The following is an 18,655-nucleotide window of genomic DNA, read 5'->3' as shown; positions in this document are numbered from 1 at the left end:
GAAAATAATAATAAAATACAATAAAATAACCAGTGATCCCAGAGGAGCCGAACAGCCCTCTCTTGGAGTCAAGGAATCACTGTGTAGCTGACTGTAGGAGCTTTCTAGAATTCCATGTGGCTTCACAAGGGAGAGACCTTCATTCTGCAAGCAGACAGAGAAGAGGGACAGAGATAGTTCTGAGGGCCCTAAGGCTGCAACTACACAAGACTCTGGGTTTGCAAATCTGGTTCTACCTTATAGTGATCTGGGGAGTCTTTTATTTATTTTTTATTTTTTTGTCTTTTTAGGGCCACACTTGCAGCATGTGGAAGCTCCCAGGCCAGGGGTCGAATCGGAGCTACAGCTGCCTGCCTACACCATAGCCACAGCAGTGTGGCATCCGAGCCACGTCTGTGACCTACACCACAGCTCATGGCAACACTGGATCCTTAGCCCACTGAGTGAGGCCAAAGATCAAAGCTGCATCCTCATGGATGCTAGTCAGATTCGTTTCTGCTGAGCCACAATGAGAACTCCTGGGGAGCCTTTTAAAACTCACTGATTCCTAAGCACCATTCCCAGGCCAATTATAGCAAAACCTTAGAAGGATCAAGGGTACAGAGGACTTTAAAGAGTTCTCCAGGAGATTCTAACACGCATGCACAGCGTGAACCACTGGGTTGAAGCAACCCTGATACACACATACCCACCCAGCTTGTGAAAATCTTCACTTCTGCCCCACAACGTCACCTCGCCCTCCCCTACATGGAACAGTGACAAACATCTGGTTCCATAAAAGTCGAGGTCAGGGAGCTCCTGCTGTGGTGCAACAGGTGAGGAATATGACTGCAGTGGCTCAGGTTGCTCTAGAGGCGAGGGTTCTTTCCCGCACCCAGCAGAGTGGGTGCAGTGGGTAAAGGATCTGGCACTGCCACACCTGTGGCATAGGTGGCAGCTGTGGCTTGGATTCAATCCCTGTCTGGGAACGCCCATATGCCTGCTGTTGGTGCAGCCATTATTTAAAAAAAAAAAAAAAAAAAAAAAAACCAGAAACAATAAACAAAGAGGTCAAAGGTGACTAGTAATTAAAAAGAATCAGGACCAGATCTATAAAAAATGAACCTTTCAGTACATTTAAAACTGAACAAATCTTCAAGATATATATGACTCAAAATAATTGCCGAAAAAGACAACTTCCATGTGCACATTGAAAGGGTATAACTTGACTCAATAAATGGATGTGGAATAACCAATACTGAGGCTATCTTAGTAAAGATGCTGGAATTCAAAGCTAAGTCCACGCTAAGGGGGACCTTCAAAGGGAACTGAAACTTCATGTTAATATTCAGTTCCAGGATATAGTGTCACAATGCTTACAGGGTCCTTAGGGAAAGAATGTGTCAAACTCTTTTTGATTATTTTTAGAGACAAGAACTCAGACACTTCTATTTTACATGAAGTCTTTTTTTTTTTTTTTTCTTAAGGGCCACACCTACGGCATATGAAGGTTCCCAGGCTAGGGGTTGGATTGGAGCTGTAGCCACCAGCCTACACCACGGCCACAGCAATGCCATATCTGAGCCGCATACCACAGCTCATGGCAATGCTGGATCCTTAACCCACTGAGCGAGGCCAGGGATCGAACCTGGGTCCTCATGGATGCTAGTCAGATTCATTTCTGCTGAGCCACGATGGGAGCTCCTGTTTCACATGAAGTCTTTCTGAAGTCATTCAGCCGATCAAGAATAAAAGGTCATGGGCCGGGACCCTAGTATCTGTTCAGTATAATAACAAAGTTAACACAACCGCAGGATATACAGTCTATAATGTAAGTAGTATGAACTGTGATTGTAAAGAAGACAGGACAGGATCAACTGGGGGAGGTGGATGGATGGTGTTGATGTTTATACTTAGCATTAAAACTCAAGTATCATTTTATACAATATGCAAATCCAAATAATGGAGGCATACGGCTATTTGTCATGAGCTCCGATGCATTTACAGAATCAACAATGACTTTAGAGGAGTTCCCATCGTGGCTCAGTGGTTAACGAATCCGACTAGGACCCTGAGGTTGTGGGTTCGATCTCTGGCCTTGCTCAGTGGGTTAAGGATCCGGCGTTGCCGTGAGCTGTGATGTAGGTTGCAGAGGCGGCTCAGATCTGGCATTGCTGCGGCTGGGGTGTAGGGTGGCAGCTACAGCTCCGATTGGACCCCTAGCCTGGGAACCTCCATATGCTGCGGGTGCGACCCTAAAAAGAAAAAAAAAATGACTTTAGAAAAGATATAAAACTCAAATAATGACCTTGGGGTTTGGATCATGGCTGTACTACATACTGGTGCGGTGACCTTGGGAAGGTAAGGAATCTCTCTTGCCTCGATTTTCTTACCTGTGAGATGGGGGGCGGTAAACCTACCTCATAGGGTTGTTGTGAGAAGTAGCTGAGAAACTCCACTTAGAATAGTGTCTGGCTCAGCACAGTCACAGGATGAGCTAGAAGTCAGAGAGAGTGGCAAACTAGGAATGTTCCTTTGTGTGACCGGAGAAGAAGTGACAACTTTAGCAAAGGAGGGGAGTTCCCTGGTGATCCAGTGTGGTCACTGCTGTGGCTCCGGTTCAGTCCCTGGCCCTGGAACTTCTGCATGCGTGCCAGAGGCGGGGGCAAAACCAGACCAAACAGACAAACAGAAAAACAAGCACAAACAAAGAAGCAAAGGAGAGCCGGATATTGATGCTTTCAGATTAGCACCTCAGTGTCTGATCCTCTGGCCTTTTCTTTGCCCCAGTTTGTGCTTCATGTTGCTTAGGATCTTAGAGCAAAGGAGCAGCATAGAGGGGACAGGGACGAGGGGTTCTCAACTTTGCCTTGTGTCCTATTAGCTAATACCTCACATTTCACTTCATTCTAATCAGTGCATAGAGGGCCAGTACTTGGGGGTGGTTCGTCTTTTTTAAAAATGTATTTTACTGACGTATAATTGATTTATAAGATGTTAATTTCTGCTGTACAGCAAAGTGATTCAGTTATACATACACATGTTTTTGTATTCTTTTCCATTATACTTTAGCACAGGATAGTGAATCTATTTCCTTGTGCTATACAGTAGGACCTTGTTTATCCATTTTATTTTATTTTATTTTATTTTTATTTTATTTTATTTGGCTCTCTTCGAACCGCACCCATGGCATATGGAAGTTCCCAGGCTAGGGGTCAAATCGGAGCTGTAGCCACTGCTCTACGCCACAGCCACGTGGAATCTGAGCTGCGTCTGCGACCTGCCCTATAGCACACAGCAGGGATGCTGAGACTCTTGAGAGGTTATCGCCAGGACCTATTTGAGGAGCACAGAATCTGTTCAGCAGACGTTCAGATTCCACGTCTGAAGGGAGTGTGTGGGGAGGTGGGTACATAGTCAGCATGCAGTGTAAAGGTCTGGGGGACAGAGGGCACCCCCAAACCCACAGGATAGACGTGAAACCAAAGAGTCATGCATTGACTTAGTCTATGCATCTGCTTCCATTTTCTGAGTATTTGCCCGCTTGGCAGCTCCTCCCTCCCTCTGTGTTACCACGTGCTTCTCAACACGCGAGGCCTGAGACACTGCAGTTTCCTATCATCGCGCTAAACGCGCAGTGAGAGGGCTTTCCAGCTGAACTAGATGAGGCCGTCTTGCCGTTTACCGACCGTTTCCCAGGTGGGGAAACCGCATCACAAGGGAAGTCAGAGGCCTAGAAAACTCAGGCCGAACTCCCTTCCCCTGATCCGCAGACGTGCTGTAACTGGCTCTCTCCCCCCAGACCCTTTTCCATTTCAGATCAGTGTTTTATTCCGAGGGAAACTCTGAAAGTGCCTTGCAAAGCTCAGTCGTGGTCTTAATTTTGTAGTAGGAGGTTGGCATCTGTCACCTCTGGTAAGCGGCTCTTGGGGCGAATAGCTGTCCAAACAGATGTGATTGCCAGTTCGAAAACAAGCCAAGGACAAATCTCTCACACACGTGGGAAGGAAATCACAGCCCATGCCATGAAACGGGCAATTTACTTGTCACAATCTTTCAAAAGAAGGTAAGGAACCAGGTACAGGAGATGAATCAAAGCTACTCCGGTGGTGGGTTTTCACTCTCCACTCACTGTACGGTCAGGTTAAAAAACAAAACAAACCGTGTTTCCTTTTGGACAGAACCCATGGATGTTATTTAATGATAAACTTTGCCCTGGGAGGTCACTTAGGAACTAAACAGCTCTCAGGCATGTTTTGGTTTTTTGTCTTCAGCGGCATACGAACAAAAGACAAAAGCTCAGTTTTTAAAAATTCAGAATAAATGAAACCTGTTTGAACTGTTTATATCCCATAAAGGAAGCCCATATGTAAGGTCGACCTATAAACAAGACATGCAGAAAATAACTAATAGAAAAGACATTTCAGTTATACGTGGTTTTAAAGCTACACGGACTGTATATAGTAGATGACTTTCCTTATTCTTTCTACACAGTGATCAAAGATGAAGCCAGGAAATCGCAGGCAGCATGTTCTCCTGGCGACTAATCGTCCAGCAGTCTTGACTGTTATAATTACTGTCATTACTTATGACGCCTGCTATCATTTATCCATTGCTTATTATGTATCTGGCACCAAGCAAAAGGTTTCCCATCCACTGTGTTTTTTATTCGCAAAATAAACCCCTAAGATGTCATTATCCCCAATGGATAAGTGACAGGAATGAGATGAGAAGGGATTGATTTGCCCAGAGTTACATGGGTCGCAGTTGGGAGCCAAGGCCTGCTGCCCCAGGTGCCAAGGTCAAAGCCTGCGTTTTCCAGCTGCAAGCTGCACGCTGTGTGTGACGTCGGCCTCGAGTCACCGCTGTTCCCTGTGGCTGGTCAGGGCAGCTGGTCTGTGGTAGCATCTCGTGATGGTGGCAGGGGAGGCGTGTCCTCAGTGTACCCATCCACCAGATGCCCGCCTTCTCTTGTCCTGATGTCTCCAGGACGAAGGGGCGCGGGGGAAGAAGAGTAATGTCCGCTGCAAACTGGGGGCCTCTCCGGGTTGGTCTCTGCCTTCGAATCTAGCCCCTCGCAGGAAAGCTGGTGCATGGTCTGGGTCCATTGTGTCTCTGAATCCAAACATGGAAAGAATATACCTGAGAGGCAGTGCAGTTTTGCAAGATACTTTGTTGAGCCATGGACATGTGGCCAAGAAGTAGAGGCAGTGGCAGCATCATTGAGTAAATATGCTTTGGATACAAGGTGAGACGGTAAACGCATGGACTAGAGATGTGGGGGAAACCGTTGAAAGCACCAAAATGCGTTATTTGGTCTCTCGCTGTCAGGTTCATTCTCAACTGAATGAAATTCAAAATCCCATTACAATGCATGTATTTAGTATTTGTCATCTACAGCTACAGGCATCAATTTCTCCTGTGTATTTGAATTTACTTTCTCTTTCCCTTTGAGATATGAATATTTGTTTGCCTTTTTTTCCCCTTGGGATGAGCGCTCTTAGGATTTACTCTATTAACTCTCATAGGTATCATACAGCAGCGAATTCCATTTCTCCCCCATCCTTCTAACTGGATGTTTGTCCCCTTTGACTGCCTGCATCCAATTTCCCCTCCTCCACCCTGGCCTCTGCTAACCACGGATCTGGTCTGCTTTTTTCTGTGAGTTTCTTTGTTTGTTGGTTTGTTCTTGAAGTATAATTGACCTGCAGCAGTCTGTTATTTCCAGTTACACAGCACAGTGGTTCAGTAATTCTGTACGTTTAAAAAACAAGGAGTCCCCCGGTGGCCTGGAGTTAAGGATCTGATGTTGTTACTGCTGTGGCTCAGGTCACTGCTATGGCTGTGGGTTCAATCCCTGGCCTGGGAACTTCCTCATGCTGCCCATGCGGCAAAACAAACAAACAAACAAATACACACCAAAACGCAATCACCACAATAAATCTAATTATGATCTGTCAACAGACAAAGGCATTCCTTGCTATTGGCTATGTTCCCCACACTCCGTGTTTTGTACCTGGATTCATTTATTTGGCAGCTGTGAAATTTGCTTTGTCGATACTGCAGATGAATCAGCAGTTTTATGAAGTTGATTTTGAGATTGCATAATTAATTTCTTTATTACAGATAGGACATTAATGAGTATTTAACCTATTCGTGCTCTTTAGTAAACAGGTAATATCATGGGAGTTCCCTTGTGGTGCAGTGGGTTAAAGTTCCAGTGTTGTCACCACCCTGGCTCTGGTTGCTGCTGTGGCTCAGGTTTGATCCCTGGTCTGAGGGCTTCCACATGTTGCGGGTGTGGCCAGAAAGAAAAAAAAAAAAAATGTAAGATCATAAAGCTCTTCTTCAAATAAAAAAAACCCTTCTTAAAATATTAGGTAGAAAGCCCATCTGTCATCAGCATCACGGAAGTTAAAATGTGGGTCGTGAATACAAACCTAAGGTGAGACTTAACATCTTTTAAATTTTTTTCTGGCAGTGATACATTAATTGGGCCTTTCAAGAAGATGAAAAAATTAGGGAGGACCGCAGCCTGCCAAATTCCCAGACAAGTACTCCAAAGTCACTTCTAAAGAAGGCTATTGTCTATTGACATTTGGGACTGGCATTTTTTTTTTTTCCCCCCAAGGGGAAATATAGTTTAGCTGTTACTTTTGTGGTATCTTCCTCATTTGACTTTGGGTCATATTGGCTGCAAGACACAGACTCAATTCCCTGTGCAAGTTGTAAATGAGCTTTATTTGATATTGATGAGAAAGAGCATCAGTGATTATTTTCGTCACTGGTGGTTTCTGGCCTTAGAACGTCCCCTGCCTTTTGCTGCAGGAGGATTGACAGTGAATCCACCGACACAGTCTAATGCTTCAGTTGTAATTCAGGATTTGCTTTACTTGAAAATTCCTTCCCATGGTTTTCTCTACTGGCATTCTCTTATTTTTGTGATTTGTCTTTTAGTACCTCTGATATTAAATATGGACATAAAATGTGGTAAAGGAAATTGCTTTTATTCAGATGGTAATAGGATGTAAATGGAACTTTGTTGATGCCGCTGCTAAAAATTGATTCATCAGATTTAAATGATGTTAAACCGTATTTCATGGGGCTGTATGTGCTAACAGATGAAAACTTTACAAATGAATAGACACTAGAAAATTATTATACATCCAGAATTCTAATTTATTACAAAATGTGCGTTTTTATTGCAGTTGCAAAAAAAAGGCACAGTAAAAGAGTAATCTTTAAAATGTGTAATTGAGATTTATAATACTTTGTGGAAAAGCACCAGAGGGTTGTTTTCCTTGCATTAATCTTATGTTTAGCATTGCTGCTGGAACTACTTATTGATTTTTATGAAAACACGTAGAGGAGAGAAAACTAGGGTAATGGAATTCCACCCAAAGTGCTGACTTTAATCTGTGCTAATTCTATACTTGCTCTCCGAGGGAATTCCAAGGAAAACTCAACATATTTTTGTTAAATAGAGGACAAGATCAAGAAACTTCAGTAAGAGGAATGGTGATGAGAACCTTTGATGAAATATCTGGGTTTTATGCCTGGGTTGGGTCATGATCAGTGCCCTCAGGTTACATGTACAAGTGTGAGCTGGAGGGTTTCTGAAGGAACTAAGTCTTAGCGTTTCATTGGAGTTTGACAAGGTCACAGACTTATTTAAACTGAAATTAGATATGTGGGTATTATTCAGAATATTAGGAAGGAAGTGGGTGTAAAGGTAAAAATGGCAGACATGACTTTAAAAGTGTATATACACTGTCTCGTATCTAGATGGGTATTAGAAGTTCTTGAGTGGATTGGAAAAGGCAGCTGCTAGAGTGATTTTTCATATGACCATGAAAGAAGGAATTTTAAAAGTGGATTTCTTTTTTTGTTAAAAGCGGATTTCTGAAGGCATAAAGTGATGCGTTTTTCTCATATTACACATGGAAGACAGTGGAAGTAGCTCATGGTTTCCAAGAACTCAGCATGTTTACAGTCATATTTTAAGTATTTGTAGCCCATAAAAATAATCCTTCCCAAAACATGAGATTTCATGAAAGACAGGGGTAAATTCTGCTGTCTATAATTCCCTCCCTTCCTCTCTTTCCTGTCTTCCCTCCTTCTTCCATCCTTATGTTTCATGATATTTAATAAAATGCTTTTAACTGTTTCCTTACCAATAGAAGTCTAAGTGGTTTTCAGCGTTTTACTGCAATAAGTAGTTCTGTCTTGAACACACACACACTATGTGCATGTGTGTGAGGAGTCTTTAAAACAGATGCCTAGAACTAGTTTTTAGGAAGTCATAGCCCTGCCCTTGTTGTGTGAGAGTGAGTTTTCAAAAGTATAAGTTAAGGTATTCCTTCCTGATAATCACAGATACTGAAAGAAAAGACTAACACAGGCTGTGCTGTGTTCTGTGCTTTTCCGAACACCAGCAATTCATTCTCTTTTCTTTTCTTTCCTTCTTTCTTTCCTTCCTTCTTTTCTTTCTTTCTTCCTTCCTTCCTTCCTTCCTTCCTTCCTTCCTTCTTTCTTTTTTTTGGGGGGGGCCACAACCTCAGCATATGAAAGTTCCCAGGCTAGGGGTTGAACTGGAGTTGCAGCTGCCGGCCTACATCACAGCCACGGCAACACAAGATCTGAGCTGCATCTGCGACACCATAGCTCATGGCCATGCGGGATCCTTAACTCACTGAGTGAGGCCAGGGATCGAACCCATGTCCTCATGGATACTAGTTGGGATCATTTCCACTGCGTCACCATGGGAACACCCATTCTTTTTTCTTTGAGGTCTCATTCCCCTTCCCCTGGAATTCCTTCCTCCTACTTGCCCTGTGAATGGAGCATGGTGACACCAGAGTTTGTGCATAAGGTTAATACTTCCTTCTGCTTGTTTCCCACTAGGGAGGGGTGTGTGTGTGTGTGTGTGTGTCTGTCTGTCTGTCTGTATGTATGTATGTATGTCTGTCTATGTGTGTGTCTGTGTGTCTGCGTGTGTTTTACCCTTGTCTTTCCAATTGGCTCATTAGATGCTAAGTGCCTCCAGGAGGAGCAAAGCTTCCTGTTCTCCCCACGATGTCCTCTCGAACTCTCCGTGAGCCCATTACAGCCTTTGGGGATTGGTTGATCATGTTTAGGAGACTTCTGTATTAGATATATGACCTTCACCTATCAACATTCTGTGGAAATGTGATTGAAAAGGGAAACAAAATGCAAATTACGACTCTAGCCTTGAAGTATGCTGTTGCTTGAAATGAAGAGGCTCCCACATTAAGCTAGATAGTCCTGGAAAAAAAAAAGTGAGCTGGCTTTCTTGTCTCGATAGTCAAGGAAACTTCCCTGCGGGTCGTGGCGGTCCGTGGCACATCCTTCCCTCGAGTCTCCGTGAAATTAAATTGATTTCACCAGCTCATCGGTTGGAGCAAAAAGGAATCACGTCCTTTAGCAAAACCCTCACACAGCTCTTCCCTCAAGGTCTGTGGGGCCCCAGGAAGGCTGACTCCCACTTCTCCTGGGGCTGCGTGTTCTAAGGAGGGAGCCCTACTTATCAAAACTGTACTAGTGGAGGCAGGAGGGTGCCCGCCTCCTCCTCTGGGGAGAAAGCTCCGGGCCCTTGAAGACCTGCTTCCATCCCGAGTCACACAGGGCTGTGAGAAAGATGTAACCACTCCGAGCCGGCCTTGGACTTGGAGCCAAGGCTTCCCTTCCCAGCCTCTCCCCTTATTTCCTTAGCCCCTCCACTCCTACATCCTTAGGACTTGGGATTCACGGCTCATCCGAGCAAAATATACTATCGATATGCAAACTTACTCACTCTACGAAGATACATGTACCAAGTGAAATTAAAAAATAAATATACTAAGATAAGTCATAAAGGCCTAATAAATACTAGCTGCCATCACTGAAACAAAAATAACAGCAACTACCACAATTGCTATTATAAAGGTTATTATTGATCAGATTCACTTCTCATTTTTATGACAGTATGAGGATTTTGAGAGACCATAAGATGCATGCTTGTAAGCAGAAGATGAAACGTGGTCCTAAGTAATGAATTCAACACATACTCCTTCTGCATCTATATGCCAGCCTTACAGGTGCTTCACTGGAAGGAAGGGATGTAAGTACATATAGCCAGGTCTGTGCCCTTTAACATAAAACAACAAATGCAGGTGAAATAAAGTCAGAAGAAAGGATCGGTCTTTAGCTAGTGGGAGGTCTTGTAGCTGTGGGCCAGGCGCAGGGTGCATGTCTGTGTGTGCGTGTGCCTCCCCCGCGCTTTAAGACTTTTTTGCGTGAGCAGACATTAAAGTGGAGCATGAATGTTCCAATTTGCTATAAGTCTCATTTCTCCCGCTTGCCTTATAGCAGCATTCCTCACTTTATGTCACCTGCTGCGCCTCTGGGACAAATGCTTTGGTGAGGTCTGATAATGGAAAATCCTGGTTTAAGAATTACATTGTTACTTTAGCCTTTGTTAAATAAGATTTATAATGACATAGATTAAATGTGACACCTTTTTTGGTTGTTTCTAGTCAAATACATCGGCTTCTCATGTACTCCTCTGAGAATGAAGTTGTCATATTTTTGACCAATAGCCTAATTATAGATTTTTAGTCGGTATTTATTTTCCCTCAAACTTCGACATTATTTCATTGTATTCTGGAATCTATTATTGCTGATGACAACTCTGTTGTAGCTCTAATTGTAGTGCTTTTTGTTTGTTTGTTTGTTTTGGGTATTTTCTCTTCCTTTGACATGTTTATTCTCTGGTAGTTGTTTTTTTTTTTTTTGTCTTTTTGCTATTTCTGGGGCCACTCCCTTGTGGCATATGGAGGTTCCCAGGCTAGGGGTCCAATCGGAGCTGTAGCCGCCGGCCTACGCCAGAGCCACAGCAACGCGGGATCCGAGCCGCGTCTGCAACCTATACCACAGCTCACGGCAATGCCGGATCGTTAACCCACTGAGCAAGGGCAGGGACCGAACCCGCAACCTCATGGTTCCTAGTCGGATTCGTTAACCACTGCGCCATGACGGGAACTCCTCTCTTGTAGTTTTTAAGATTTACTTTTTTTAAAATTTTTATTTGGCGTTCCCAGGCTAGGGATCAGATCTGAGCCACACTTGTGACCTCAGCTGTGGCAACGCCAGGTCCTTAACCCGCTGTGCCCGGCCAGGGATGGAACCTGCTTCCCGATGCTTCAGAAATGCCACTGATCCCATTGCACCACAGTGGGAACTCCTACGATTTATTTTCTATCTTTGCTTTTTTATGCTTTTGCTATAATATGGCTAGGCATGCATCTTTATTATTTTATCTGCCAGGGCTTCGTTTTTTGCCTACGAGACTTGTACTTTTTTTTTCTGGAAGATTTTTAGATATTAGCTTTTCAAATCATATATCTTCTATTCTTTATTTTCTGGAACACTATCTGAAAATTGGTTACACCCCCTCATCCTGTCCTCTATCTCCTGGGTTTGTGTTTGCTGGAATTCCAGAGTCATTATTCCTTCTCTACGAATCTTTGCAGTAACTTTGTGGCGAGGAGGAGGAGAGGTCCTTGAACTCTGTGTGCTGTAGAGAATGGGGTAAATTTGGGCCACACACTTTGGTTGGCCCACAGCTGAGGTTCTGGCTTCTCTTAGGAGGCATTCACCCCTGATGGATCTGACCCCAGTCAAGCAACTTTCTGCAGGCTTGGCCTGGAGGGCGGAGTTCTCCCAGTCCCACTTGAAAATGCAGAGCAGCCTCTGGGACACTCCTCACTTTGCACACACACCTCAGCGTGGCCTCCTGTGTCTGTCTGTCCTGTGTTAGGGTCCGATGCTCCGCCCCCAGCCTTTAAGGTGGTATTGACCCTGAATAAATCCCTGCGCCAGCTTGACCAGCCCTGCTCACACTCCTCATTCTGTATTTTCTCACACTCTATTGCTGCCAGCTCGTTCACTCGGTTTGGGAGTAATTTATACACTCAAAAATAACTCTCCTTTATTTTCCTATTGCCTTGTGTTGGGTGGGCTTGGAGTGGAGTGGAGTAAGGAAGGGGGTTTTCCAGTAAGCAGAGTCTAGCAGATTTGTTCTTTTAAATATGCTTTTTAAAATTTTAATTGTTTTTGTTTTTAAAAATATTTTTACTATAGTTGATCTACAATGTTCTGTCAATTTCTGTAAAATGTAACATAGTTATAATTATCATTTTCATTAGCTATATAACTATCAGGTAAATGAATGAATGTATTATAGAGCAAACTATTCTAAAGGCACACAGAAAGTGGGAGAAATAGGTGCAATACTCATCCATCTCTATACTCTTACTATGTCTATGGCATCTACTTAAGTGTCCTGGAAAAAGCTTCATGACGGTGCAGACATGATTACTAGGCTAGTATATCATCTATTTTACTGCACTAGTATATGCTCTATTTGCTGGTATTTTATCTCTTCCATGTAATTTACATTGGGAATAAAATATTAAAAGATACTTTCCTATCTCCTGCACTGCTGCCAGTGAAGCCGTCTCTAAGCTGAGATGCTTTGTCCTTGTAGGGCTTCTAAAGAGTTAAAGCAGTGCTGAAGCTGTGTCGTTACAATGGACGAGAGCAAGGATCCACAGACCAGTGGCCTGTGAGCCAAATCCTGCTTACTATCTGTTTTTGTAAATTAAGTTTTATTGCAACTCCATGCTCCCTTGTTTGCCTATGGTCCTTGGCTGGTTTCTGCCCATACAGCAGAATATCTGTAGTTACCACAGAACCCCTGTGGTCCATAGAGACAAAATATCTACCACCTGATTTTTTACAGAAAGAGCATGCCAACCTCTAGACTAGACCGACGGTGGGAAAAACTACTCAGTCCATGCTTCTGCTTGATTAGATCTTCCCAGAGCTGCCTAGAATCCTTGGCAGGCTTTATAATCACCTCCTCCAACATTCTTCCAACGTGGGAAGCTCAGAGGGCATGACACGTCTCTATTTTTATCTCAATTTGTAATAAAATCTAAACTCTCCTTCCCCGAGTCAAAGCTCCTTAAACTCTAAACATGAAATTTGTTAAGCAAGGTTAATGCTGGGTGCATATGCCCTTGAAAGTCACCTCTTTTCTGTGGTTTCTCACAAGTGCACAGACTCTGTTGCTTGAAGCTGTCACTGACTTTGAGTAACACATTTTTGAAGAATGGGGGATAGGCTAGTCATAGAATCCAGTGAATCTCAATTAGATTTAATTAAATGAGCGTTCCTTAATAGGAAGGTAAGAGTCTCGAGGGTTAAAGAAACTGCTTAGAAAACCAGATTCGAAATACTTAATTATTCCCCAGTGTCTTGTTCTAGCCAGAAAACATTACTGAAAAGGGGTGAAAGAAAGGGAAAAGGTCGTTATATTTGCAGAGGACTAATAAAAACAAAATCAAATACCATTTATAGGCTTTTTAAAAGCTTGCCTTTTTTATACATTAATTTTTAAAAAAATCTTATTAAATTACAGTTGATTTACAGTGTTTTGCCAATTTCTGTACAGCATAGTGACCCAGTCTTGCATACACGCACACAAGAATTTATAAATTTTAAAAATTTTTATTGAAGTATAGTTGACTTACAGTGTTGTGTTAGTTTCTGCTGTACAGTTTCAGTTATGCACACACTCGTGTGTACATATTTTTTCTGTTATGGTTTATTACAGGATATTGATAGGATAGTTCTCTGTGCTGTATAAACTCCCGATTTATCTCTCTCCCATCCCCTTTCCCCTTTGGTAACCCTAAGTCTGTTTGTTTGTTTGTTTGTTTTATCTTTTTAGGGCTGCACCTGCGGCTTATGGAGGTTCCCAGGCTAGGGGTTGAATTAGAACTACAGCTGCCAGCCTACACCACAGTCACAACAACACAGTGTCCTAGCCACTTCTGTGGCCTACACCACAGCTTATGGCCACACCAGGTCCTTAACCCACTGAGTGAGGCCAGGGATAGAACCTGTGTCCTCATGGTTACTGGTGGGGTTTGTTACCGCTGAGCCACAGTGGGAGCTCCGTAAGTTTGTTTTCTATGTCTGTGAGTCTAGCTCTGTAACACCTTGACTTTTAAAATATTCAGATAACCCACTGCTTACTTATCCTAGTAAATTAATCCTCCAGATGGAGCGACCTCCATTAATGGGCAGTTGCTGCCCCGCCCATTAAGAGGTGGAAAATTTCTCCTCTCCTTGAATCTTATGCCTAAGAATTTCTTTGCCCGAGAGAATATGGTGAAGGGACATGGTATAAGTTTTGGAGGTGAGGCCTGCAGCTTCCTGTCTTGTCCATTTGGATGCTGCTCTGGGATATGCCCAAAGAAAGTAAGTCCCTAAGTAAAAGGATGAGAGTCCTTGTGGGCAAGAACTGAGGCCCCCACCTGACAGTCAGCCCCCAACCAACATGTGAGTGAAGCCTCCTCAGACTCTGTGACCCCAGATCACCTACGAGATGACAGCCATGTGCGTGGCCCAGGGGGGACCAGCCAAGAATCACCCATTTGAGCCCAGCCCAGGTGCTTCCCACGGAATCACGAATCATCAGTGGTGGTGGTTTCGGTGGCTTGTTCTGCAGCAACGTATCATTGGGAACCTCTCGGTTTACCACAGAGGAAACGGAGGGTCGTGATTTTAAGTGACGTGCCTGAACCCAGAGAGCATATGGCAAGTCAGGAATTCAGACTCAAGTCTATTCAACTCGATCGTACGCTAAACCACCTCTCTCTACCACATTCTGTGTCTTCCCCAAACGAAAGGGGAAGATATGTTTCTTATCAATCAACATTTCCGAAGACAGAGGTAGTCTGGGAGATGTGATTTGCTCACCGCTATGTTGTGCTTGTTGGGACTTCTGAAATCAAGAAGGTTCTGGAAGACCTGAGATTTGCAGTCTCCATCTCTGAGCAGCGTTGAAGTGAGGATTGTAGGTAGTATTCTAACCTCATTCATTCACTCATTCATTCATTCAGCAAATGTTTATGGAGCCTACTCTACTCTAGGTGCTCTCTTTAGCGCAGGAGACTCTAGGAGTGTGTGTGTGCTAACACACAACCAGAGATGATGACTTTCTATTTCCTTTTTTTTTCTTAAATTCACTCTTGCTTGTGAGTTGATTTCCTTATTAAGGGTCGACTTGTTTTAGACTCTGAAACTCCCAATTCTGTACTGAATTTTCTTCTGGTTAACAACCTAAGCAGAATGCTAATTTCACGACATAAATCGCCAAACAGGATTGTTCATTGAGTTTATTTATTTATTTTTTCTTTTTGTGGCCACACCTAGGGGATATGGAAGTTCCCAGGCTAGGGGTTGAATTGGATCTGTAGCTGCCAACCTACACCACAGCCACAGCAACACAGATCCGAGCTGCCCCTGCTACCTACGCTGAAGCTTGCAGCAATGCTGGATCCTTAACCCAATACGTGAGGCTGGGGATTGAACCTGCATCCTCACAGACACTACATCAGGTTCTTAACCTGCTGAGCCACAACAGGAACTCCTCAAATTTTTTAAAAAGGAAATACATAGGCCAAAATACAATCTAAGCTATGTTAATTAATAAAGTATCATTTAGGTATCAGCAGAATTTGCTCAGATGCTCAAATATCAAGTAAGTTTGTGACACAAAACTGCTTTCCTCATCAGTTTATAAACGGAGGTGTGCTCATTTTTGTTGGTGGTGGTGAACTGAATTTTATAAGCTCTGTATAATGAGGCCAGAAATAACAGAAATTGAGCCAAAATAATGGATGACACATCTTACATGGTCTTAGGCTCTTGTGTCCTGACCACGCCCCGTTTTAACCTTGGGGAGGCTCCTGGAGGCTGAGGGATTCATTAGCTTGCAGCTGTCTGCGATTCGTCTGCAAAAGCTAAACAGAAAATCGGCTACAAGGAAGCAGCCAGCAGTGATCTGGAAGATGAACAAAGGAGAGGGGCAGCTGGTGCGGAAAAGCACATTTGGCTGAGACCTTTGCAGAAGGGTCAGGAGGGCCCTGGGCCCCTGGAAATGCAATCTGGGAGCAAAGTCTTGAAGACAGGAGGTCTGGATCCAAGGGCAGCAGCTGGCTGTTCTGAGCGAGGGGCATGACTCCAGGGGACTTAGGGATTCCATGTTGTACAGTGACCACTACCCGTGTTAGTAAAGGAAGAGAAATTAGCATTTATTCAATGCCTCCATTGTGCCAAGCTCCCAAGAGGCTCCTCCGCCCAAGTTAGCTGACCTAACATCCAGGACAGCCCTTTAGGGTAAGTGTTAGCTCCTGCAGTTCAAGTGCAGTAGCTTGGCAAGTGTAAGCTCCTGTGGTCATCTCTATTTTTGCATTTGTTTGCCAGATTTCCTAAAATCAGCCAACTTGTTCCTTTCTTACCTGTAGTCTGTGCTGCTTCATGTGGAAGATGCATGCCTTTTGATTGTATTCCAAATTGATGAGTGGGGTACAGAAGTGGTATATAGATTTCAGCCTCCATGAAGCTGTGGACAGACAGGTGTTGTGGTAGTCTTGCTAGGGACCCCAACTTGTGTAGAAGTTTAATTCTTTGAGATAGAGATAGCAAGCACAATGACAATTGTCACACACACACAAAAGCTGCTAGAGAAATGTATTTAAAATGTATTTGCTACATAGCCAGGTAAAATGTTTTAAAGCCTTGTGTTTGTAAGTTTCAACGGTTCTTTTTTTTCTTTCTTTTCCGAAAGAGAAGCTCACTAAAATGTTACTCTTTGATATTTTTAGTTATTTTTGTCAGAGCTGAATATTGGACATATGGGCGTATGAATCCTGTGTTTATATCTATTCCTCTATGAGCTGGTTGAGATGTGTTCTGAGTACCCAAATTATTTGAATGAATGGTGACCAGAATTATAGAATTATGGTGTGTGTAAGCTGTCTTATCCCTGATAGCAAAGTTTTGACCCTCTGACTGCATAATTAATATGGATGTATTACTAAGGTGTATGTCCTGAATGTTCATATCATATGAAATTATTGACAGGTTAAGGTTCGCTTCCCTTGGTTTGCTGGGGGATGGGCATTTTGATGAACTCAATGCTACTATGTTTATTCAGTGTAGACTTGTGCTTCCATATGATGGGGGCGCCTGTCTCAGCAGTTCCTTTACCACCTGCAGCAAAATGGCAGAGCACAAAGTTAGGGATTCGGGGAAATATCGTATCTTATCAAACAGAAGCCTTCAGACAGTATACAGATAGACAGCCACAAAATCAGCATCCTAGGAAAAGGATCAATGAGAATTCAAAGATATGTCATTTGCATATTAGCACGTGTGATTATCACCCGTTTTAATCCCCTCTGAACTCATGGAAAGTCGAAGACCTATTTTTTTCCTTCGCAGCTCGATTCTATTATAAATGCTCTTTATAGATTGTAAATCCTAACTAATAATTGGACTGACTCTGTTGAGGCTGTAGGCAGAAGATAAGCTTTACATGCGAGACTTCATGTTCTACCCTTTGAATTAGGCTGATATTTTTAGGTGCTGTTTTTTAGTTTTTAATTCCCCCTCCGCCCCATTTATTGAGAAAGAATTAACATATAACATTATGCAAGTCTGTTTACAACACAATGGTATATTACATGTCTGTGTATTTTGAAATGATCGTTACCACGTAAGGCTAGCCATGGGTGTTATTTTTTTAATTATTAACTTTAAAAAAATCATGCACCGAGGAAACACCATCTTAAAGTAAATTTTTAAAAGATGGAAAAACAACAGGGGCCTATAGAAATAGAATCCAAAAACATATTGTACTTTTGCGGAATTAGTAGAATTGCATTGCATTATCCACACTGAAGATTGTCCAGGACAGACTGGTTGGTGATGTCAACAGATTATACCATTAAATCTGTAATTTGTTTGGCACTTCTTGACGATGCAAAGACAGTTATTCTAGTTAAAACAAATGGCTGCAGTCTGTAATGAGGAGTTGTTTAAGCCTTGTCATCTGCTAAGAAATTTGGCAAGTTCATTACTTATCATTCTCTATGTACTGCCTACCATTCCAAATTAATTATCTGTTGACTAATGTTTGATATACTGATACAATTAGTCGTAGGCTCTTTTGTGTTAAGTAAACATATATGAAATGAAACCACAATATTATTGAGTTATAAGAAACTGTTAAAAAGATGGTGAATCATGATTGATATTTTGTTGAAATGTATTTTTAGAATTTTTTGATTATTCAACAGACTTATCTTTTAAAATATGTATACATTTAGAGCTGCTTAACTAAATTATCTTCCATAATCTTATAGCAGTTTAAACAAATGGTTCCTATATAAATCATAAATGATAGATGTTAAGGATGAAAATACATGAGATTATCAATTCCAACTTTCTGCCATGACACATTAGCCTTCAAATAAAAGGTACGTCAAGCATTAAACAGATGATTTCTTTGACAGTCTATTTAAAGATGCTGAATTAATGGACTGAAAATATTGTTTATATTACTGTCCTTTGGGGATGATATAAAACCATACTCCAAGTGAGAAACTTCATACTGATACTGATGAATTTATATACTATCTAGCCTAGCACTTGTATATATTTATTACCTATTATAAAGTGTGCTGTACATTGTCAAATAATTTATACTCTGTCATTCGTATTATGCTTTTATCATTTACCCCATTTTACTTTTCTTTGT

The 18,655-nt window shown here is 42.5% G+C and overlaps 1 protein-coding gene across 1 annotated transcript in view; it reads left to right on the top strand.

Moving 5' to 3' along the window:
• NALCN (sodium leak channel, non-selective) overlaps nt 1-18,655 on the top strand; it is a 311,653-nt gene that overhangs the window by 63,729 nt on the left and 229,269 nt on the right. The gene's annotated exons all lie outside the window — the stretch shown is intronic.

This window comes from Phacochoerus africanus, chromosome 13, assembly GCF_016906955.1.
Source record: "Phacochoerus africanus isolate WHEZ1 chromosome 13, ROS_Pafr_v1, whole genome shotgun sequence".
Lineage (NCBI taxonomy): Eukaryota > Metazoa > Chordata > Mammalia > Artiodactyla > Suidae > Phacochoerus > Phacochoerus africanus.
Note: the sequence above shows the minus strand (reverse complement) of the source record. Positions and strands in the feature narration are given on the sequence as shown.